This window comes from Canis lupus, chromosome 35, assembly GCF_048164855.1.
Source record: "Canis lupus baileyi chromosome 35, mCanLup2.hap1, whole genome shotgun sequence".
Classification (NCBI taxonomy): Eukaryota; Metazoa; Chordata; class Mammalia; order Carnivora; family Canidae; genus Canis; species Canis lupus.
In genome coordinates this window covers 3210556-3235563 of record NC_132872.1, presented here as the reverse complement: position 1 = coordinate 3235563, position 25008 = coordinate 3210556, and the positions used below count along the sequence as shown (strand labels likewise).

The 25008-nt window shown below is 48.2% G+C and overlaps 1 protein-coding gene across 1 annotated transcript in view; it reads right to left on the bottom strand.

The window, feature by feature from the left end:
* SLC12A8 (solute carrier family 12 member 8) overlaps positions 1-25008 on the bottom strand; it is a 109259-nt gene that overhangs the window by 68941 nt on the left and 15310 nt on the right. The window lies entirely within an intron of this gene.

Genomic DNA, 25008 nt, shown 5'->3' with positions numbered 1-25008 from the left:
ATAAATAAAATCTTTTATAAAAAAATCTAGGAGGGCGGGGGGTGGGGGTGACTGGGTGACAGGCACCGAGGGGGGCACTTGACGGGATGAGCACTGGGTGTTATTCTGTATGTTGGCAAATTGAACACCAATAAAAAATAAATTTATTATTAAAAAAAATAAAATAAAAAAATAAAAAAATAAAATCTAGTGGCCTATTAGAAATAAGTTGGACAATAATAAGAGCAGGTAACAGTTACAAACTACTTTTCTTTATCATTAGGCTTTCTCTTGCCAAAAAAAAAAAAAAAAAAAAAAAAAAAGAACAAGAAAACCTTCCTAACCTGATATTTTCACGTTTTCAGAAAAGTGACATAAATTCTTGGAGTCACAAGACTCCAAGGCCCTCCACATCTTCCCTCCACATCTCCAGGCCTGGTGTTCAGGGGGAAAGAGACTTATGAGGCCGACCTTATTTCCCTGTGCCCATGAAGGCCACTGGGAGCACCAGTGCAGGCCTGGGGGCAGACACCCAGCCCCACCCAGGCTTCCTTCCTGCTGTGTGATTAGGGAGCCCACAGTCCACCAGGAGAGGATGAGATGGATGGGATTACAAATCCCACACACGTAAAACTGTGCAAATGAGCTCAGTTCAGAGACAGAAGGCTTCAGTCACTGAATCACGGATGGGGCCAGGCAGCATTTACGGGAGGAAGTGAAGGGGTTGGGGTTGCGGGCCGGGCACCGAGCTGGGCGCTTGTACAAAGCATCTCAGGTGGCCAGGTCAGTGGTGTGTGTGACCCCGTGTGGGCTGACAGGTGTGTACCTTCACACAGCTAGTGGTGTGGGGCACAACAAATATTTAGGACAGGAGCTTGGTAACGTTGTTTATTCTTTTGGATCATAAACTAATAAGAGAAAACAAACCAATCGAGGGTCTCTTGGTTAAGATAAATCTTATTTGCTTGTATTTGAGGAGTGCATGTTCCTGATGGTGGTGGTGGTGGAGTGTAGACAGAATGAGAGGTGGAGTGTGGAGGGAGGGGATGGAAAAAATAAAGTGGTGTTTAGAAACAAGAGGATGAGATCACAAAACTGTTTTCCCGAATTGCATCTGGTCTTCATCTCTAGCCCAACACTGGCGTCAGTACAGGCCGAGCTTGCTGTTGCCTGGACCGTAGCGGCTGCCCCTGACTAGCACCCCCCAACCCCCAGCCGCTGCCTGCCCTTAGGCCCCCTCGGCCTCGGTGTGCACCCACACAAACCTGATGAGGGGCTCCCAAAGACCCACTTCGAGCCTGCCGCTTCCCTACTCAGAAGAAAAACCCATTGACCTTGCTCAGTGTTTATGATTTCTGTGTCTTTATACCTCGTGTTGGGGGGCATCTGGTGGCTCAGTGGTTGAGAGTCTGCCTTTGGCTCAGGTCGTGACCCCAGGGTCCCGTGATCAAGTCCCGCATTGGGCTCCCTGCAGGGAGCCTGCTTCTCCCTCTGCCCGTGTCTCTGCCTCTCTCTGTGTCTCTCATGAATAAATAAATAAAATCTTTTAAAAATTAATTAATTAAAACAAAATAAAACTGCTGTGGGGTTCTAAAGTTATTCCTAGTTATTTTGTTTATCTGTTTGCTTTTCTAACTAGAAAGACTAAGAAAATCCTCAAGAGAAGACCTGTCATGTCATCAAGCCTATGTTTATATTATATTCCATCTGGGACTTCTGAATGTTGCTACATTAATTTTAACTTTAAAAATACTATATATGGTGTGAGCCCAATTATGTTAAAAAAAAAAAGGGTGGATAGAAAAAAGATTACAATAGTCTTTATACTTCATATTTTAAAATTAAATATGTCATTCTTAATAAAAATAAGTTAGAATTATAATTTAGTATATACTAACCTGTTATGAACTGAATGTTTATATCCCCACTAACCCCCCAAATCCATATGAATAAGCCCTAACCCCCAGTATATATATATATTTGGAGATGAGGCCTCTAAGGAAGTATTAGGGTTAATAAGGTTAATAAGGTCATAAGGGTGGGGCCCTGGTCAGACAAGATGAGTGTCCTTATCAGAAGAGACACCAGAGAGCTAGTGAGTGCATAGCACTCTTTCCCAAACTCCCTCTCTCTCCCTTCCTCTCTCCCCTCAAACTACACATGCAGAAGCACACACACACACACACACACACACACACACACAAACACACACATATTCTGAGGAAAGGCCGTGTGATGATACAGAGAGAAGGTGACTGGCTACAAGACAGGAAGACACTGTTTATCAGAAACCAAATCAGCTGGAACCTTAATTTTGGACTTCTGGCCTCTAGAACTGGGAGAAAACTAGTTTCTGATGTATAAGCCACAGTTTTCAAACTGGCCTGCTCCTCTTAGCCCATGGATGAAACCCGGCCCCTCTGTACTAGACATCTCAGGACACCCTCCATACCTGCCAGGCTTACGTCTTTTGAGAACATGGGTCATGAGAATTTATTCCTGCACCAAGATCTCCTTGCACCCTATGGCCCTGATTCCCTGGACACAATCCTGGAACCAGAGTCTGGGAGTCTGAGCCAAAGGTGACCACACAGGCTAGTCCTGAAGGAGTCCGCTGTCTTGAGAGATTCCCCCCAACACCCTGCCCAAGCAGGTGAGAATGAAGGTGGAGACCCTGAGAGCAGATAGCAGGGGACAGCTGGTCAGTGACCACGGCAATCTCAGCAGAGACAAGCTCATGTTCTATTGCTCATCAGGGCCTGTGGTTCAAGCTAATGTCGGGAGCACTAGGATTCACAGGGGTGACATAGCAGCCCTGAGTTTCCTGAGCTTCCCTCCGTCTCCTCACATTCAACCATAGTCACCTCAGGACATGGCTCTTCCTTGAACCTGAAGGAGCCTTATTCCTTTCTAGCTCCCTCCACCCCACCCCGAGTCCTGGCCCCAGCATGCTACGCTCCAGCACACCTAATTTCCTGCACTTTCTCAAATTGTCCCTGCATTTCTTATCTCTGTGTCTTCACATATACTGTTCCCTTTCCATGGGATCACCGTTCCCAGTTTACCACCAGGTGAGCTGCTGCATAGCCTCTAAGGTAGGACTGTTCAAAAGTCACCTTCTCCTTGAAGACCTCCCTGACACTCCAAGGTCAAACTCTTCCACTGTCCCCCACCATGGTGTTTTTCCTTCATAACACATAACCACCATATGGTGATTATTTGGTTGGGGGGGGACTGCACTTTATCCTTGCATATAAACTTCTAGCATTGGATCTGCACCCAGTGGGGCTTAGGAAAGGTTTTGGATTAATTGATTACAGGGAACTGACGACAAAGAGGGAAATAAAGCTGGGGTAGGACAAGGAGAAACAGAGATAAAGGGACAAGGGGCAAAGGAAGGACAAGGTGGCAACGAAGGAGTAGAAGAAAGATAAGGTGTTGGCAAGACACAACTTTAAAACACAGAGTGAGATTTTTTTCAGGAATAAACACATTTTCCCATTTCAGGCTAACGTGTTTTTTTGTTTTGTTTTGTTTTTTAATTCATTTGAGAGAGTGTGGGAGCGAGAACACAAGCATGAATGGGGTGGGGGGCAGAGGGAGAAGCAGACTCCCCACTGAGCAGGGAGCCTGATGAGGGGCTCAATCCCAGGACCCTGGGATCATGACCTGAGCTGAAGGCAGACACTTAACCTAAACCTTCTGAGCCACACAGGCACCCCACTAAGGTTTCATTTCTAAGTAAACTATTTTTCTCTTTATTTTCAGTTCTAGTGAGCCCTGATGCCCATTGTAGAACCTTTTTTAGACAACTTAAGCTTTTAGTATCCTTAGATACTATCCCCCCCGTATTCTAAGCAGAGTCAGAGCAACACCCAACACTCAACACTTGTTTCCCCAATAGCCTGAAAACTCTCAAAAGCTGGGGAGGAAAGCTCTTACAGTCACTTGGGAGGGTTTCCACAATGCTAATTCACAGTTTCTCCCTGGGATGATGAAGTATCAACACAGGAGGTCACACCTACCAGAGATAAAAAGTATTCGCAAACATTTATTGTGACCTAGGTCACAAACCACATTGTAGCAATCCACCAAGAAAAAAATGCCTTCTCCATGTCTCTTCTACAGTATCAGCCCAAACAACTTCAAAACGGTTCAGAGACATTATGTTTAAAAAGTATCATTAAGGTTTTCCTAAGTGGTTCCCCAAATCGGAGGTATAATCCACCCAGTGATTACAATCCCAAAGACAAGACTTCAGAGGGTGCCAGAGCAGGAGAGATAATGATCTCTCACAAAAAGATATACTTCCTTTCAGATGACAAAGGCTAATTTTTAGAGAGAAAAAGAAGTAAAAAAAAAAAAAAAAAACTGATTAAAAAAACGCTTAAACGTGATTGGTTTGTCACTTAAAAATATTAACACCAGATGTGGGGTAAGATGGTGGACTGAATACATGAACCTAATTTTGATCCCTCCCCAAATCCCACTAATATATAGTAAAGAGGTTTTTAAGAGGCTATCAATCCCTAAGTATGGGGGAAATGACAACATTTTGGAAGCTACAATGTAGTGGATGGTCCAGTGGTACTGAGACCAGACGTGAGAAAATGGAATCTTAAGTCAGCCGAAGAAAGCTGAAAACCAACCTCATTTACTGCACGAAATTCTTCGAGGTCTCTTATAGGTAGTCCGGTGTCTGGCTGTGGGAGGAAGAGGAGGTGGGTTGAAACCAGGAAGACCGAGGTGGACTCTGGAAAGTTAAGTTGCTCATGCTCCCAGGCACCCAGTGTTCCTGGCCAGCTGAAGTCTATGGTTTATTCTCCAGAGAGGGTAAACCAAGGACTTTGACAGGTGCAGCTAAGGAAAATCAAGCCTAAGTTTACCAAATCCTGAGTACTCAATCCTTTCCTCAACTCAATTCCCACAACAAGGGTGGCCTGGCCTGATTCATCCTTCAGGCAGATTAGAAGACACCTCTTTGGAGAAAGTGACACAATTCATGAAGCACCTAAATGGATGATCTTGAGAGAGGGTCCCCAACACCTAGTCCCCCCAGACTATCTTACCCAGCTTAAAACTTACCAGACCCAGCTATGTACTCAGTACTTCCAATGGGCCTTTTCTCTCCTACTCTTAATCAGGAGCAGAAAGCCAAGGATGACCAGATATCTGATAAATCCTTCTGATATGGACGATAAAGACCCAAATGAAAGGAAAAAGGAAGCTTGGGGAAGCAGAAACTATACAAAGATAAGAAAACTTTGAAAAATACATCAATAAATTCTCTGAGAGCTAAAAGAAAGTATTTTATCCATGAGACAACCCCCCCCACCCAAAAGGATGTTATTATAACAATAAAATGAAATGTAGCATTCAAAAAACTAAGAAAAGGGTCTTGATTATTAAAAACACTTCAGCAAAATAAGAAAACTGATTAAAAGAGTAGAAGATCAAGCAAAGGGAATCTCTCAAAAAGTGAAGGTAAAAATAAGGTAATTAAAAAAAATCCAATATCCGAATAGTAAAAGTTCCAGAAAGAGAGAAAAAAAAAGTGTAGAAAAATATGACCATTGAAATAATTCACGATGATTTCCCAGAACTGAAAGATATGTTACCAGACCAGAAACGGCCCACCCAGTGCCCAGCACAATATAATCTGAACCTCATGGGAGAATATCATTTTGAAATTTTAGAAAACAAAAAGAACTTCCTACTAGTTTATAGATTATGTAGAAGACTATGAATCAGAATGGACTGCTCAACAGCAATACTAGAAGCCAGGAGATAAGCAAATCAGAAGTTTAAGAGAAAATAGTTTCCAACCTAGAATTTGATATCCAGCCAAACTATGAGTCGAGTATGAACATAGAAAAAAGAACTTTCAGACACAGAAACTCTCAAACCATTTCTCTCTCATGTGCTCTTTCTCAAGAAGTTACTAGAAGATGGGGCGCCTGGGTGGCTCAGTCAGCTAAGCATCTAGCTCTTGATTTCGGCTCAGGTCATGATCTCGGGGTCATGAGATCGGGCTCTCACTGCGTGTGGAGCCTACTTAAGATTCTCTGTCTCCTCTGTCACCCTCCCCTGCTCATACGTTCTCTCTCTCTCTCTCTCTCTCTCTCAAAAAAAAAAAAAAAGTTACTAGAAGATGACCTCATCGAAAGCAGATCAGAATGACATAAGATTCAGAAACAGGAGATCCAACTGAGAAGAAAGATAAAGGGGGGGTGAGTGGAGATCCCAAGCAAGAGCTCTCCACACAAGTGCAGGGTGACCATCTGGACTGGAGCAATGTGACTCAGTCCATGTTAAGGGCCCTCATCACCAAGCTCCCTGGAGCCACCACACCTAGTTTTTAACCTGAGGTCAGAACACTGGGGTGGGCCTATCTCAGAGCCATGTGTTTGGGTCATCTTGACCATGAACTTGACCATGAAGTTGCTGCTCTCGCCTCTTCAGCCTACGGCGTCACTCCACTGACCTGTTCTGTGTGACCTATGGCCGAGGGCTAAGGATGGCAACGAGGAGCTCAGATGTAGGAAGAGAGCAGTTCTGACCCCAATGCATCCCTCCAGACATTTACTACCTGACACATATCACAACCTGGGGAAAGGCAGGGATCTGAGTAACCAGAAGTCAAACAGCAATTACTTCGGGTGAGAACAGAGGGAGATGCAGCTGAGGAGGAGCCGCCGCAGGGAGCTCTCGTGGGACTAGCGACCTTCTATTTCCTAATCTGGGCACTAGTGACATTCTGCTGCTCTTTAGCCAGTATGTATGTTTTATACACTCTTCTATATACAATATCCGTCTTTTTACAAAAGATTTTATTTATTTATTTATTTATTTATTTATTTATTTATTTATTTATGAGAGCGAGCGTGAGCAAGGTGGGAGAGGCAGTGGGAGAGGGAGAAGCAGACTCCCCACCAAGCAGGGAGCCTGATGTGGGGCTCGATCCCAGGACCCTGGGATCATGACCTGAGCTGAAGACAGACCCTTAACCCACTGAGCCACCCAGGCGCCCCCACGCAATATGTTTTAGAATAAAATACCTTAAGGAAGCAATTCTAATGTAATTATTTGGAAGCATTAATGTGTTCCCTCCTGTTTAGAGATCCCTTCCATGTTCTTGCTCTGCAAAGTGCTGCACTTCATTTCACAGAGAAAAACATAATTGTTTATCTTTATGAAGTAATAGAGCCACTTTGCGACACATGAGTATACCTTCCCCCAAAACTTTGAGAATCTCCTTTGCATTTTCAGTTTCAGGCGTAAATTATATCACCTCTTTAAAAAGTGATGTGAAGAGTAGACAAAATCTTGTCATGAACCGGAAGTCCCCCATCTCTGGCTCAAGGCCTAAGTCTGGAGTCCCGAGAGTCTTGGGAGGCATAAAGTATAGGGATCAGAGTTTGGGCTCTGGAGCTGGACTGAGTTCGATTCCCACCTCTACCAACAACACAACCTTAGGCAGGCACTTACTGTGCACAGTCTCAGCCTCCCCGTTTGTAAAATAAGAACAGCCATAGTACGGGGGTGGAGCCGGGGGGGGGGTAGCGGCACCTGGGGGGCTCAGTCGGTTAAGTATCTGCCTTCAACTTAGGTCATGATCCCAGGATTCTGGGATTGAGTCCTGCATCAGGCTCCCTGCTCAGTGGGGAGCCTGCTTCTCCCTCTCTTCCCTGCTCCTGCTCTCTCACTACCTCTCTCTCAAGTAAATAAAATCTGAAAAAAGGAAATAAATAAGTAACCATAGTACCTACCTCTCGTTGTAAGAAGTAAATGAGTTGACACACCTAGGATGCCTGACATATGCTAAGTGTTCAGTAAATGTTGGCTGCTGTCGTTACTATTATACAGATAAGCAACTGCCTTACTATGCGGTGGCAACTATCTTTCTACAAAAGAAGTTATTTCCATCAAAAAGTCCAGGAGTGTGAGGACTCACTGTGGTCATTCCTTCTCTGCAAGGCCCCCTTGGTGTTCCCCAACTACCACCATCTTCCGATCAGCCACTGCTCACAGATGCAGGTTGGGATGAAGCAGGTGGTGTTTGCAACAAATTATCTAAACCTTTTCACACTCAAGACTGAGACATGGTTCCCTAAAAATGGCAAACGTGGCTTGCAGGTGGGCTGTCACACAGCAGAGCTGCCTCCCTCCCTTCCCTCGCCAGCCTCATGAGGGGCCTCCCCGAGGCAGAATCAGCGCACAGGTGTGAGCGATGGCTCACGTTGTCAACACAGGTCACACGTGGGACTCAGGGCCACAATGGGGTACGGGGCAAATAGCCCTGGAGGAGGCATTGGAAGAAATGGCTTCCAACCTCGGCTCTGTGTGACTCAGTAAGGGCCGCTCGACCTCTCTGTGCTTGTTTCCTCACCCACGGAATCAGGCACATCACCCAGATTCCACATGCCCAAGCTCAGGAAATTTAACGTCAACTTGCCCTTAAATACCATATAATTCATGCAGGGGCAAAGGGAGGTCAGTCATGGGACAGGGAGTCTTCTGGAGACACAGCCCATCATCCCAAACTGACTTCAGCTGGTGCTGGCCTGCTTGGGCTTCCATCCCCATGTCTAGGCAGAGCCTGTAACAATGTTATCACTTTTTAAAACATATGCCTAAACTAGTTCCTATTGCAGACAATTGGCAGGTGCCCAGTTAATAGATTATTTTACCAGACAGCTGAATGCTTTGGCCATTGGTCAAAAATGAGGTCACTGCAATCCTATGTGCTGTGACTGGAAAAGCCTAATGAAAAACAATTGTCTATTTTTTGGCAAATGGGAATCCGTATTCCCAGACCCCTAAAGTTGCCGGTGGCTTGGTGTGTGGTTCAGGAGCAAAGGAAGATTCTGTGCAAGGTCAAGGTGGCCTTGCTCTTTGGCTCATTTGTCGTGCGTTCGACTGTCCACGCATGTTTCACATCAGCAAAATCCCCAACCGGATTCGGGCTGACCTGCAGGAATTTCTGGCCAAGAGCGCAGGATCCCCCAGTCTTTCAACCCTGCGCAGTCGGAAAGAACGGGTCAGGAGACTCCTGTCCCAGCCATCTGGACACACATGCTCGGTGGAGATGCATAATATGAAGCACATGTGCTTTCTCGAAAAAAAAAAAAAATTCATTTTCTAAGGGCTACAGAGCTGTCACTACCAGAGTCTGTGGCGGCCTTCCAGCTGTCTGGCCCCAGACGGAACGATCCCTGCCCACCTGCGGCAGGTAAGCCCTACGCCTCGAGCTTTTACGGGGGATTCATCTACAGTCTTTTGTCAAGTATTGGATGCCTCCCCGAGCATCTCCGCAGAAACTCCAGGAGGAAAACGTTCAAAGCCAGGGTCTTCTCGGCTGCAAGCCTTCCTTCCTTCCTTCCTCCTTTCCGAGCCGGGTCCCACTGAACCCGTGCCCGGGGCCGGGCCCTCCGCACAGGCCTTGTGCTTGTCCCGCCAGCTGCAGCCTGCGCGGGGCACTGAGCGCCGCTGCCACAACGGGAAGGCCGGCGCCGCTCAGGAGGGAGGCCCGGGCAGTAGCGTCTCCTGGGTGACCGCAGAGAGGACTTGAAGGGGCCGAGGCTCTCCACCCGCAGTACATTCCAGAGCCTTTCCCTTGCACCCTCCACCTATGTGATTCAGTCTTCATTTATTCACTCAACACACATACTGAGCACCTGTCGACCGAAGCCCCGTTGGGGAGCTGGGGACGAAAGGGGATTGAGGTGTGTCCCTGTCTCCGGGGGCACCCGTGTGCTCGCGACAAGGCCGCCGGGGGTGGGGGCGGCCCTGGGCCCCGGGGAAAGCAGCCCTCTGCACCCTCACACTGATCCCACTGCAGAGCCCGTAGGATGAATAGCATCGTGGCCAACAAGGCGAGGAAGGGTCCGGGTGAGGCTCTGGGCCGGGGACCACGCAGCTCCGGCCCTGACCGGGCGCCGGCGAGGGCTTCTGCACCCAGGGCCGCTTTCTGGGCCAGGAGCACGTCTTGTCACAACTGACTGGAAGGCTGGCCGTGCTAACGGGCGTACAGGCTGGGCTCCAGTCTAGCGCATGAATAAACTTCCCAAGCCTGAATCATCGGCGCCCCCCAGTTCTGCCAACAGCCCCCGAAGCCTCCGCGTTGCCAGCCTACGGCGGATCGAGTCCTTAACCCGACGGTAACTACCTTGTATCCACCGTAGTGGCACCTGCGCTCCACAAAGCGGGCTTAGGCCAGTAATGAGGACCCCAGGCTGCGCCAGGAACCCTAATATAGTGGCTCATTCAAAGGGTCCAATCACGAACGGAGGTAGAGGAAAAGGGGGAAGATGGAAGGAGGAAACGAGAGAATGAAGGAGGGAAAAGGAGTCAGAAAGGGAGGGAGAGAAAGGGAAAGGAAGATTAGAAGCCGGCAAGAGGGCTGCTTCCCATCCCCTTCACCATGACCGCAAATTCCAGCAGGTGGTCCCCTGGCCCCGCTAGGGGTCCCGCAGTCCTGGTCCTTCCTGAATTAGCACGACTTTCCAAGGAGGCACCTGAGACGGTGCAGAACTGCTCAGGCCTGCTAGGACCGGACCACCTGAGGCCAACAAGGTGCAGGGCTGAGGGCTGAGCACCGGGCTCCCAGGCTGGCCTTGCCCCTGCGCTCTCCAGGAAGAGGGGTGGGGCCTGTGGACCCAGGAGGGAGCACCAGGTCCCATCCTGACCCACATCATGCCCTGCCCTGACCTGGGTCCAGGTCAGCTGACCTTGTCTATCGCCACGGGGCCTGGTGGCATTTGGGAACCATCTCTTGGCCACTTCAGTACCTGGTTCTGGCTCCTGACCTGGCCTCACAGCCCCCTGGCTTGTCTCCTGCTTCCTCTTCAAGCTCTCACCAGGCATGGGAGGGCCCGGCCGAGACTGGCAGGTTCTGGGAGCCCCTGGATCTGAAGGAAGAAGGGAGCAGTGAAGGATTCAGTGGAGGAGGAGAGCTCCAGCACACTCCCCCAAGGGCATGCCAGGCCAGTACCTAGGAGCCCTGTGGAATAGTGCTTTAGAGTCTGGAGCTCTGGGTTCAAATTTTGGCTAAGGCCCTTCCTGTGCAATCTCAGGAAAGTTGCATAACCCCTTGGGGCTTTGACGTCCTTGCTGTAAAATGGGAATGACCATCTCACCCATGTCACTAGGCTGATACAAGGATCAAATAGAATAATACATGTAAAGTGCCCGACACAGCGTTGGGGCTCATTCCAATTTTTCCGGGTGCATCCACACACACAGGTAAGCGGGTGTTATGCTATGCGGGGCCCTCGGCTGAGTGCTAGTCAAGTGAGAAAGGCAGAGGAGGAGGAGCCAGTCCTTGACGTTAGGGGCCAACTGACGAGCTCCAGTCTCCACCCTGAGCCTGCTCTCAGGGCAATGAATTCTTTGGTCTTACGCTCAGAATCCTGGACATGCCAGGAGCACGGCTTGGGGCCTCACCACCGTTTGCCTCTTATTCCGCTGAGCCTGTGGTAGAGACAAAGCAGATGCTGTGCGAGCCGGGGGCAGGAGGGGAGTTCTTGAACCTGTGTGCCCAGCAGAATCCCCTGCAGTCCTAGAAAGACAGGCCACGGGGCCCGGCCAGCGGTGCCGACTGGCCTGGTCTGGGGTGGGGCTCCCCTGGTGCTTCTACTGTACGGGCAGGGTTGAGAAGCCCGGGGACAGAGGCTGGGACCAGAGGCTGCGGTGTCACCAGCGCTTCCAGGAAGACTCTGTTCCTCTCTGCTGGACCAGGGAGGGCTGGGGACCGAGGCCTGGGGTCTCTCTGGGCGGCAGCTGCTGCCTCCGTGAGACGGAGGGGAGAGCCCCGGCCCAGCCTTCCCGACGGGGTCGTGTGTGAGGGTCGCGTGGGGTGAGGGTGACAAAGCCCCCAGCGCGGCATCGCCCACCTGACCGCCCCACAGGTAAGATGCCCGTGCCAGGGCCCCACGGACCACTGCCCCCAGGCGTGGTGCCTTCCCCTAGCACGTCTGCGGCCAGAGAGGAAACACGGAGCCAGCTGCCCGGCTCGGCTCGGCCCCGCCGCCGCAGAGGCCACAGCACAATCAGCCGGAATCACGACTCCACACAGAGGCCACCCTGGGCACTGCAGGGCCCGCGGAGCCGGCGCCAGCGAGGCTGGAGGCCCTCCCGCCGGGGCAGCGCCTGGGGGGGCACCGGCCACGTCTGGGCAGCAGGACCACCGGGCGGGAGGGTGCTGGGGCGGGCGCACTGCGGGGCCGGCTTTCACGCCGCGTGCTCGGTCCTGCGCAGGGGTCTCCCGCCACCTGCCGTGGGCAGGCGCCTGCGTCCGGGGGACCCGGCCTCGTGGCCCGGAGCCGCACGTGCGGGCTGCTAGAGCTCCGAGGAGCGGCACAACACGCACGCGTCCCACCTCCTGACGGGCCAGCGGAGGAGCCGCGGCCGTGTCCTCGGGCAGAGGGGCCCCGTCCCACGTCACCTGCTGGCACCGGCTGCCTTCTGTCCGGGGGGAGCCTGCCGTGTGAATAGGGACCAGCCAAAGCCGCCTCTTCTGTGAAGCAGGCTCCCCTGCAGAGGTGCGGTGCGGCCGGCTCCACAGTCAGCACGCTCCTCACCCGCACCCCGGCCAGCCTCTGGCCTCCAGCCTCTACCCTCTGGCCTCCGGCCTCCAGCTTCCAGCCTCCAGCATCCAGCCTCCAGCCTCCAGCTTCCAGCCTCCAGCATCCAGCCTCCAGCCTCCAGCTTCCAGCCTCCAGCCTCTGGCCTCCAGCCTCCAGCTTCCAGCCTCCAGCCTCCGACCTCCGGCCTCCAGCCTCTGGCCTCCAGCTTCCAGCATCCAGCCTCCGGCCTCCAGCCTCCAAACTCCAGCCTCTGGCCTCCGGCCTCCAGCCTCTACCCTCTGGTCTCCAGCCTCTGGCCTCTGGCCTCTGGCCTCCGGCCTCCAGCCTCCGGGCCTGAGCTCTGGGCCCCACAGCTCTCCGCCTCCACCTCCTCCTCCTCGGCTCACCTGGACTCTCCTGAACTCTTCCCTGACCTCTCCCTCGCCCCGACATCCCCTCCCTGCGGCCCGATGTCGCCCAGCTCCCCAGGGCCCGCCGCCACCACCGGCTCACGTCGGCCAGGGCCCTTCCCTCCGCCCCACGCACACACACACACACACACACACACACACACACACACGGCATCGCAATTCATGTCTTTCCTCTGCCCCTTCAGCTGCACCCCCAGGAGCACTGAGGCATCGCCGCTTTCCCGACTCACCCAGACAGCCTCTCAAACAAGTTTCCCGCCTCCATTCTTCACCCCTGTCTCGAGCCGATGACTTCTCCATGTGGCCGGAGCAATTTTTCTAAAATGTAAAACCGGATGTCCTGCCTCCCTGCCCCACGATGATGCCCAAGCCCCTCTGCAGCCGCCCAGGTTTTCAGGAGCGGCCTCCCCTGCTCTCCGTCCCTCCTCGCACTCCAGGCCCTCTCTCGTCTTCCCAAGCGCAGCAGGCTCTTGGGTCTTCGCATAAACGGCCACATATGCCCCTTCCCCTCTTCCTCTGGCTAAATCCTGTAGTCCCTCAGCACTCGGAGCTCGGAGGTTACCCGCTCTGCTCAGGCTGGATCGGGACGCCCCCCGGACCCTTGTCACAGGACTTGTCGCTGCTCAGTAACTGTGTGCCCGTCTGGGTGTCCTATGACACTGTACGCAGTTGAAATGAAAGAAACGGTGTGGCACGGCCTAAAGTGAACAAATCTCAAAAATACGGTGGGTGAAACAAGCAAATTGCAAGATAAATAAGTCATCCACTATTTAAATATTTATCGAGGGAAGGGGTCCATGCAGTGTGACAAGATGTACGTAAAACTTTCAAACACTAGGGGCGCCTGGGTGGCACAGTCCCTTAAGCATCAGATTCTTGGTTTCCGCTCAGATCATGATCTCAGAGTCAAGAGATCGAGCCCCATGTCGGGCTCCGAGCTCAGCGCAGAGTCTGCTTGAGACTCTCTCTTCCTTTCCCTCTGCCGCACTACCCAACACCCCCCCAATAAGTGAATCTTAAAAAGAAAAACTTTCAAACACTAAATGATAATAGAGATCAACTGTAGTATCTACATATGTTAGAAAAAGAAAAACACGGGAGAAGGACAATATCAGCCTCAGGACAATGGTTCTCTGGGGGAGAAAAGAGAATGGAGAGGAAAGTACAGCTTAAACTGTATCTTCAACGCTTTATACGTTCTTATTCTTAAGAGAGTTCTGAGGCAAAACTGGCAAAATATCATCCATTACATTTGGGGGATGGATAGATGAGAATCCATTATGTTATTTCGTGTATATCTGAACTATTTCATCAGTACATTATTCAAACTTTTAATGAGGAACCAGAGTCTCCAATGCCCTCGTTAACATCCCTCCCTGAGCTCCCCGCCGTGGCTGCCCGCCCCAACCAACCTCCACGGGCCTAGAGGCCACATCACACAAACAGAAATGCAAAATGTGTAAACATTTTTATCCTCACTTTGGAAACCAAGGCTCAGGACACGTAACCTTGCTCAAGACCAACAGAAGCTCCCAGATTTCAGACATAACTTCATGCACAATTCCTGCTATTTCATCCAAGAGAGCACGCAGGTCAAACAGAGCATGGTGGAGAGAATTCCAGAAGTAGGAGCAGAACTTCATTCATATGTAATTATGGCCCAATGAGTGGATACGTTTCTGGGAAGAAGAGGGTTTAGGAAGGTACAGAGTTGGCGATATAACCAAACGAAGTAATCTGGGGCTAGCCCGTGAAACTTAGTGAATGCAAACCTCCTGGGTTTGAACTCCATCCTATAGTCAATAGAAAGCTGCTGGATAGTAGCAGAAGCAAAGCACTGTTTTAGGAAAAGTAATCTAGCTTCAGTGTATAGGAGGGTGAGCTCCCTGCCCATAGGAGATGGGTAGTAGAGTCAACCAAAGGGAAGCTCCTGGAAGGATAAATTCAGATTTGGAAATCACCTAAGTGCCCCACATAAGAAATGGCATCTCGGGTGAGAGCTGGAGGTTTTAAAAGGATAGGAGTGCTTAAGCTACAAGAGAAATAAAAGTTCGCTCCAAGCTTTCCAGGTTTGGAGAAATGGCATAGACATTTGGGAGATAAACTAGTTATTTGCTTAATGAGCTTTTTTTTTTTGGCCAGGCGGGGGAGGTGAGGAGAAGGTAAATAGAGTGAGGAGGAAGAAATGCAGGGCTTCAGCTTTGTTTGCGTTAATTCAAGATGATGCTCAGACAACCAGGGAGAGATCGAATGGCAGTTGGCGACACAGGAGCTAAGTCCAAGAGAGCTGGAGAGGCAGATGAGAGCCACCTGAGCAGCAGCAGCACCAGCAGGATCTCTCTGAAGAAGGGAGCACAGAGAAAAGTAGCGCCGACAACTGACCTTTGGTCCCCTGCCTGCAACCAGGGACAAGAAGGCTAAGAAGAGAGCCGAGGCAGCATGTGTCAGAGCAGAAATGCGAAGAGCCTGGTTCAAATCAACACAGGTGGCTGCCGCAGATGAAGGCTTGTGTCTCCCCCACCCCTCGAATTCATAGGTTGAATCCTAATACCCAGGGTGCAATGGTATCTGGAGGTGGGTCTTTGGCGGGTGATTAGGTCATGAGGGTGGGGCCTTCTGGAATGGGATTAGTGCCCTCACAAAGGAAGCCGCAGAGAGCTTCCTTGCCCTCCCACCATGTGAGGACACAGTGAAGACAGCCTTCTACACATCAAGAAGTGGGCCCCTGCAGACACTAAACCTGCCAGTGACTTGACCCTGGCCTTCCAGCCTCCAGAACTGTAAGAAATAAACGTCTGCTGTTTACAAGCCACCCAGTCTAGGGTACTCTGTTGTAGCAGCCTGAATGGATCGACATAGCGGTCAGCGGCGCAAAAGGGGTCAAAAATGAGGAATGAGCAAAGTTCTGGCTTCAAAGACCAAGAGGTCAGGAAGACCTCAGCTACGGGAATTTCGGCAGATGGCAGAGTCAGGCCTGCTTGATCCTTGATCTTTTTATAGCTCCTAAACAGTGAGTTGACTTTCTTACAGCCAGCACAAGGCGGAACCAGATCCCACCTGCTAGACTAGCCCCAGAAGAAGCCATGCCTGCCCCTGCTGTGCACTGTCCAGGAGCCACCTCCCACGGGGCGCAGAGACCCGGGGCAGAGCACAGCCACCCGGCGGGCCAGAGGAGACTACGGACCCATGCTAAGCAATAGTCTTCCTAGATAACCACAGAGTTAAGCTTGGAGATGCATAATTTCATTTTTAAATGCAGAACATAGAATTAAAATGTGCCACATGTCACTTTATTTTCTAAAATGTATTTTATCTATATTTGCCTGACTTCTAACGGCAATAAAATCATTTTGGCATGACACACATCTTACATAAATGAAAATATAATCCAACAAAATGGCATTTTAGGAGCTTTAAGCCAAACAAATGTTTGAGACGGCCTTGTTTAAATTAAGTTGCTGTGCTATTCAGTTTTTCACAGTAATGTCGCTGTGTCTCCAGGGAGCTTTGTGCAATGATGCCGTTTTGGAAGAGACAGGAGGGGAGTGGGGAGAGGAAGGGGGCCAGCGTGTGCAGGCCTGGGAGACAGGAGGTCAGGGAATGGAGGCGAGGAGGAAGATCCACTGTCACAGGCAGCTTGGAGACGAATTGAGAGGCACAACATAGTGGCTTGGGATGGAAGGAGAAGCTATGCCCTTGGGGTTTGAGTGGAGGGAAGGATGCACCAGGCGAAAGTCTGCACCCTGTGAGACCCACAGCCCCTTCCCTCCTCCTACCTCTGCCCTGCTCCCAGCACTGCAGCAGCCAGGCATGTCCATGACTGGAGACTGGAGACTTCTCTGTAGGACGCTACCTGCACCAGAGGAAAGACCTACAGAAACCGGCAGTGGGGAGTCTCAGGTGGAACAGCCCCGGGTGCCACGCGATTATCCCACAGTGACACCTCCCACCATAGCCCCCACCTCCTCTGCGCACAGAGCCCCCATCGGCTGACTGGTGCCTCCTCATTAAACATGAATGGACAGCCGGGGACTACCAGACACTAAAGAAAGCTTGCAGTAATTACCACGGAGAACAAAACAAGGTAACAGAAACAAAGAAACATGGGGGAAAACAGGTAATGTAGAGAGAAGAAAATTTTGCAAGAAAATAAAACTCCTATAATCAGAATAACACTGAAAGAATCAAAAGGAGATATTACACTAATGAAACAAGAACAGGCAATGGGGCAGCCCAAGTGGCTCAGCGGTTTAGCGCCGCCTTCGGTCCAGGGCGTGATCCTGGAGACCTGGGATCGAGTCCCACGTCAGGCTCCCTGACATTTATAAATGAATAAATAAAATCTAAATAAATAAATAAATAAATAAATAAATAAATATTAAAAAAGAACAAGCGATGATTCTGTTGTTGCTGTTGTTAAATATTTCATTTTTTTATTCATGAGACACAGAGAGAGAGAGAGACAGAGACACAGGCAGAGGGAGAAGCAGGCTCCATGCAGGGAGCCCGACGTGGGCCTCGATCCTGGGACTCCAGGGTCACGCGCTGGGCTGAAGGGAGATGCTCAACTGCTGAGCCCCCCGGGGGCTTTGAAACTGACAATCAGAGAACAGGAAAAGAGCTCTTGGAAATTAAGGCTAGTCAAAACGAGAAATTCAGTATATTGGAAATACAGCCAAGGAACTCTGCCATAAAGTAGGGATGGAAAAAAAAGAAATAAACTAGAGAGGAGAGAAGATTAAAATAATAATAACAATAATAGGAGGTTCAAGCCAGGAATTCTAACATCCAAGTAATCAGAATTTGAGGAAAAAATTAGAAATTTTTAGAACAGAGAGAAAACAAAGGGGAAAACATTGTCAAAGAAATAATTGAAAATTCCAGATTGAAGGTGTCCCAGGTCAATGAATAGTAATTTTCATTATGAAATGTTAGAACCTCAAAGGAAAAGGGAAGATCCTAACACACTTGAAGAAGAGAGAGAGAGAGAGAGCTCACCCGGAGTAGAAATCAAGTAGCACCAAACTCCTGGATTCCACCAAATGCCAGAAGGTAGAGCAGGGATTTCAAAATTCTAAGGGAAATGATTTTCAGCCTAGATTTTTATATCTCCTACTAATTGCACATGGAAGTGAAAAGGGGACATTTTCCCTCAGAGACAGAAGAGGATAATCTGGGACCCAGAGAGTAGAGACAACACCTGGGAGCAGTGGGGGCAAGTATGAACACAATGGCTGTGGGCCTGTCCTGGGATCATCCACCCAGAAGGGAGGTGAGGATGGGGTCTCCAAGAGAAAACGTGACACAGGGAGAACTGGGAAAAATATCCATACATATGTAAAAGCTCTATGGATATTTTTTAATGGTGATTTTTATTTCTATTTTTTCATCTTTTTAAAGACTTTATTTATTTCAGAGAGAGAGGAAGAAGGAGCCAGGGAGTGGAGGGAGAGGCAGAAGCAGGCTCCCCACGGAGAGCAGAGAGCCCAACATGCGGCTTGATCCCAGGACCCCAGGATCACAACCAAAGGAACCGATTGAGCCACCCAGGTGGCTCTACTGGTGATTTTTAAAAATTAGAAAACAAAGCAAATGAAAAAAAAAAAAAAAAAAAAAAAAAAAGAATGTAGTGGATTGAATGGTAGGCCCCAAAAAGATATGTCCACGCAGGGACGCCTGGGTGGTTCAGTGGCTGAGCGTCTCCCTTCGGCTCAGGGTGTGATCCCAGAGTGCCAGGATCAAGTCCCACATTGGGCTCCTGCATGGAGCTTGCTTCTTTCTGTCTCTGCCTGTCTCTTTCTGTGTCTCTCATGAATAAATAAATGAAATCTTAAAAAAAAAAAAAAAGACATCCATGCACTAACTGTAAAGAACTGTGAGTATGGCCTTATTTGAAGAAAAGATCTTTGCAGATGTAATTAAGTGAAGGATCTCAAGATGGGATCATCCTGAATTATCTAAATTGGGCCTCTTTCCCATGACAAGCTATCTTCATGAGGTACTCATGGATGAGAGGCAAGAGGGGGAGAAGGCCATGCGACCACAGAAGCAGAATGAGAGCAATGTGGCCGTGAGCCAAGGAACACCTGAAGCTCCCAGGAGCTAGAGGAGACAAGGAAGGACTCTCCTCGAGAGCCTTGGGAGGGAGCGTGGCCCTGCCAACACCTTGCTCTCCTACTTGCGGTTTCCAGAACTGTGAGCTGATACATTTCTGTGATTTTAAGCCACTCAGTTTGTGGTGATTTGTTAAGGCAGCCCCAGGAAACTAATACACAGAGTAAGCTTAATTTCAGGAAAAGCTGAAAGATATACAAAAAAGAAAGTAATCAGAATATGCAATTTGGCTCCAAAATGAGTATCTTCATGTATATGTATTACCTTAATTACACACAAAAATTAATTTTAAAAGAACAAATGACAGAAAACATTTTTCAACATATACAACAAACACTAATAAAAGCTAAACAAATATTTGTTTAATTTTGAATTAGCTGTTAAGGTAGAAGAATTATAAATCATGAAAAAGGAAGAGAGCATAAAGGAAAAATAGGGAAAGATAATAAATAATTCAAAGAAAAATAAATATAAGCGGTGATAAAAATGAGTAAAATAATTCTCATTAATGATTTAAGAAAAACAATTTTTTTAAAAAGGAGCACAGGGCAGCCCAAGTGGCTCCACGGTTTAGTGCCGCCTTCAGCCCAAGGTATGATCCTGGAGTCCCGGGATCGAGTCCCATGTTGGACTCCCTGCATGGAGCCTGCTTCTCCCTCTGCCTGTGTCTCTGCCTGTGTGTGTGTGTGTGTGTGTGTGTGTGTGTGTGTGTGTCATGAATAAATAAATAAAATCTTAAAAAAAAATAAAAAGCACAATTTTTTCCCACCACTTGGCAGAAATTTAAAAGACTGAACATATCCAATATTGTTCAGGGTAGGGGAATCAATAACTCTTATCTACTGTTAGTGGGAGTTCAGAACGGAACAACCTTATCAGAAAGCAGTCTGGCAGAACTAGCAAAATGTAAAATGTGCTTGACCTTTGTCCTATTAATTCTGTTTATAAGCCTTGATCCTATAGAAATAAGCTTTAAGTTTTATACAAGGATATTCAGGTCAGCAACATCTCTAATAGCAACAAACTGGGGGAGAAAATGAAATAGCCATCAAAAAATTAATGTTTAGGGCAGCCCTGGTGGCTCAGCGGTTTAGTGCTGCTTTCAGTCCAGGGCCTGATCCTGGAGACCCGGGATCGAGTCCCGTGTCGGGCTCCCTGCATGGAGCCTGCTTCCCCCTCTGCCTGGGTCTCTGCCTGTCTCTCTCTCTCTGTGTGTCTCTCATGAATAAATAAAAAAAAATCTTTAAAAAAAGCCTTTCCTTTAAAAAAATTAATGTTTAAATATAAAGTATTTTAGATTTGTAATATGGAACACTATGTGGTGTCAAAAATGAATGAAGGAGTCTTAAATGTACTGATATCCCAGGATATCCATGATATGTTTTTGAGTGAAAGAGGAAGAAGAACAAAACAATAGAATCTAATTCCATTTTTACAAAGAACTATGAGGTGTTTATGCACATGCATGTGTACTTGTGTATATTAGAAAATAGACTGGAAAGATATTTACCAAAAACTCCCTCTGGAGAGTAGGAGCAGGAGAAGAGAGTAAGGGAGGGCACTTTCACCTTTTATTTTATATTTCAATATTTTTCTAATTCCTATGATACAGGACATTTTGCCTCTGAAATAAAAGAGAAATATAATTTCATTTAAGTGTCCGAAAAAAAATTTTTTTTTCTGATTTTAAAATTAACTGTTGTGGCTTAAAATGTGTCTTCAAATTCTTTGTCACTTCTCCACTCAAAATGTGGAAACTAATTTCCCACCCTTTGAATGAGGGCTGGACTAAGTGACTCACTTCTAACAAAGAGATTGTGGCGGAAGCGTGGCTATGTGACTTCTGAAGCTAGATCATGTGAAGGATAGAGTGAATGCTCTCTCTGATTGTTTGCTCTCAGGGAGGCCAGCCACTGTATGCCTTGGGGACACGGGAAAGGACCACGTGGAGAGGGATGGAGGCCTCCCACCAACAACCAACCCTGACTCGCCAGCCAGCTCCTCCGGCCCCAGTCCAGCCTTCAGATGGCTGCAGCCCCTGCTGACATCTGACTGAACCTCATGAGAAACCCAGCACCGCAACTGCCAGCTACACTGTACCTAAATTTCTGGCCTACAGAGAAGGCAAGAAATGAAACATATTTATTGTTGTCTTGTGCCACTAAATTTTGGGGTGATCTGCTCAATAGCAGGAAATACTAATGCCTGTACCAACCTCCCTGGGGAGGGTGAAGTGTGAAAATGAAGTAAAAGAGGAAACTTTTGTTTTCTTACTTTTCACATTTTTACTTTGTACATTCCAGGCCTGTCTAGATTTTTTTTTTAGTCTTTTATATTTAAATAAAGGCTTAGAAATAAAGTGAGGCTTAAATGTATTTTTAAAACATTCTTTTCCTGAGGCACCTGGATGGCTCAGTGGTTGAGCATCTGCCTTCAGCTCAGGGTGTGATCCTGGGGTCCTGGGATTGAGTCTCACATTGGGCTCCCTGCATGGAGCCTGCTTCTCCCTCTGCCTGGATCTCTGCCTCTCTCTGTGTGTCTCTCATGAGTAAATAAATAAAATCTTAAAAAAAATTTTTTTTTAATTCTTTCCCTGATTTTTAAAAGTAACACTAATGAGAAAGGACAAAGCTGCAGGCCTGACACTACCCAACCTCAGCCCTCACTAGAAAGTGGTGATAACTGAGACCAACAGAGCACTAGAGCAGAACAGGGAGCCCAGAAATAGACACATACAAGTACAGTCAACAGATCTCTGACAGAGGAGCAAAGGCAATGAATACACTCTTTTCAACAAATGCTGTGACAACAGGACAACCACATGCGAAAACAAATCTAGACACTGACCTTATGCCCTTCACAAAAAGGGACTCAAAATGGATCACAGACTTAAACGAAAACACAAAACTATAAAACATTTGGAGATAACATAGGAGAAAACCTACATGACCTTGGGTTTAATAATGAGTGTTTTAGGTACAACACCAAAAGCACAATCCAGGAAAGAACAATATTGATGTTAGACTTCATTGTAATTAAAAACTTCTGCTCTGCAAAAAATACTGTTAAAAGAGTAGAAGGACAAGCCATAGACTGGGAGACAATACTTGCAAGACCTATGTGCCATAAAGGGCTGTGTCCAAAATACACAAAGAATTCTTGAAACTCAGCGATAAGAAAACAACTAGGTTAAAAAATGGTCAAAAGACCTAAACAGACACCTCACCAAAGATGATCTACAGATGTCAAATAAGCATATGGAAACATGCTTACCATCACATGTGATCATTGAATTGCAAATTAAAATGAGCTCCTACTCTTAGAGATACGTATCAGAGCGGCTAGCATCCAAAACACTGACTACGGCAAACGCTGGAGAGATCGGGACCAACAGGAACTCTCATTAGTTGCTGGTGGGAATTTAACGCGGCCACTCTGGAAGGCAGTTTGGCAGCTTCTTAGAGAATTTATTCAAATGGGTTAAAAAGTTCTATCTTGGGGAGCCCGGGTGGGGCAGCGGTTTAGCGCCGCCTTCAGCCCAGGGCCTGATCCTGGAGACCCGGGATCAAGTCCCACCTCGGGCTCCCTGCATGGAGCCTGCTTCTCCCTCGGCCTGTGTCTCTGCCTCTCTCTCTCTCTCTCGCTCTCTCTCTGTGTCTCTCATGAATAAATAAATAAAATCTTTTTTAAAAAAAGTTATATCTTTGGGACTCCTGAGTGGCTCAGTTGGTTAAGTGTCTGCCTTTGGCTTAGGTCATGACTGGGGTCTTGGGATTGAGTCCCGCATCAGGCTCTCTGCTCAGTGGGAGCCTGCTTCCCCCTCTGCCTGCCATTCCCCCTGCTTGTGCTCTCTCTCTCTCTCTCTCTGACAAATAAAATCTTTTTTAAAAAAGTTATATCTTGGATAGCCCGGGTGGCTCAGCAGTTTAGCGCCGCCTTCAGCCCAGGGCATGATCCTGGAGACCCGGGATCGAGTCCCACGTCAGGCTCCCTGCAGGGAGCCTGCTTCTCCCTCTGCCTGTGTCTCTGTCTCTCTCTCTCTCCCTCTCTGTGTCTCTCATGAATAAATAAATAAAATCATTTTAAAAAAAGTTATATCTTCACAAAACCTACACACAAATGTTTACAGAAGTTTAATTCATAATTGCCAAAAACTAGAAGCAACCAAAATGTCCTTTAATTAGGTGAATGAATTAAAAAAAAAAACTGAGTTACATTACACAATAAAATATTACTCAGTGATAAAAAGAAATGAGCTATCAAGTCACCAAAAGGCACAGAGAAAACGTCAATGCATATTGCTTAGGGAAAGAGGTGAGTCTGAAAAGGCTTATATCCCGTCCGATTCTGGAACTATGATGTTCCAGAGAAGGCTAAACACGAGAAAGAACAAGAAGACCAGTGATTGTCAAGAGTTCAAGGGCTGGGGGATCCCTGGGTGGCGCAGCGGTTTGGCGCCTGCCTTTGGCCCAGGGCACGATCCTGGAGACCCGGGATCGAATCCCATGTCGGGCTCCCGGTGCATGGAGCCTGCTTCTCCCTCTGCCTGTGTCTCTGCCTCTCTCTCTCTCTCTCTCTCTCTCTCTGTGACTATCATAAATAAATAAAAATTAAAAAAAAAAGAGTTCAAGGGCTGGAGGGGAAGAGGTGTGAATAAAGGGGAGCACAGGAATTTCTGACGCATTATTCTCTATGACACTATAATGGTGGATACACATCATTATCATTTGCAAGAGCTCATACAACTGCACAACACGATGGGTGGTGAATCCCAATCTAAACCATGGACTTCAGGTAATAATAAGATATCAATACTGGTTCATCACTTGTAACGAACCTGCTGCAGAAATGTGAGACACTGATAGAGTGGGGAGGGACATGGGAACCTCAGTATCATCCGCTCAGTTTCCTAGAAACCTAAAACTGCTCTACAAAATACAGTCTATTAATCTTTTAAGCAACACTAATCAATTGACGGGAAAGTAGAAATAAAATAATATAGCCACCCGTAGTCTCAGCAGAGAGACCCTCACTGTTGACACTTGGGCATAGTGACTTCCAGTCCTTTTTCCAGTCTTTTTTTCCAATGTCTATGTCCGTGCCATTTTTTCCAAAGAGCTGAAATCATTCTGCTAAATCCATTCTGAAGGTTTATGGTCTAGTTTTAGTTTGGATTTTTAACTGCAAAGAAAGTAGCACATATAAAACATCAGTGATACCAAAAACAGATCTGAGAGGGGCCAGTTGCCATGGAAATGATTGAAAATAAATTTCACTTCACACTACACCCTGCTAATGTACTGACCAGAAAGAAGGAGAAATATTTGGAGTAACAGACGGGCAGCCAAGATAGCTTCTAATCGAGAAGAAGGAAAACACATGAACCTAGTGAGGTTCCAAAGAGGCCAGTAGTATCGCCCCGCAATTTCATTAATTATGCTGTCTCAGCAACCACCCCCATGGAGGGAGAGAGCACCCAGGAACGGGGGACGGGAGTAGACTCCCTGCTTCCCCCGACAGTTTGACAGCCAAACAGCCAGCAGGTCTCCCTCCGGATGTGGGCTTGTCTCTGCAGTTGGTGCAAGGCCAGGAAACACATCACTCCTCCCCTCCAGTGGAGATGCTCCAAATGTTTAGCAAGCTGCAAGGCCCAGGCGCCAAGTGGTGGTTTGGACGCTGTATGGACGGGCCCTTAGCACTGGAGTGGGTCCTGGGGGCACCCCCTCCTACACCGTGGGTCAACCCTTTAGATGCTGCGTCCCGCGCAGTCTGGGGGTTCTGGGGGATGGTCTCAGGACGCCGGAGTTTAGGGGGTGCTCAGGGAGCTCGGAGGAGTGACTTCTCCAACAGAAGACTTTTAACATATGCGAGTCTAAGGAGGCCGGAGTAGCGCGAACCAACTGAACCCTGAACTTTCT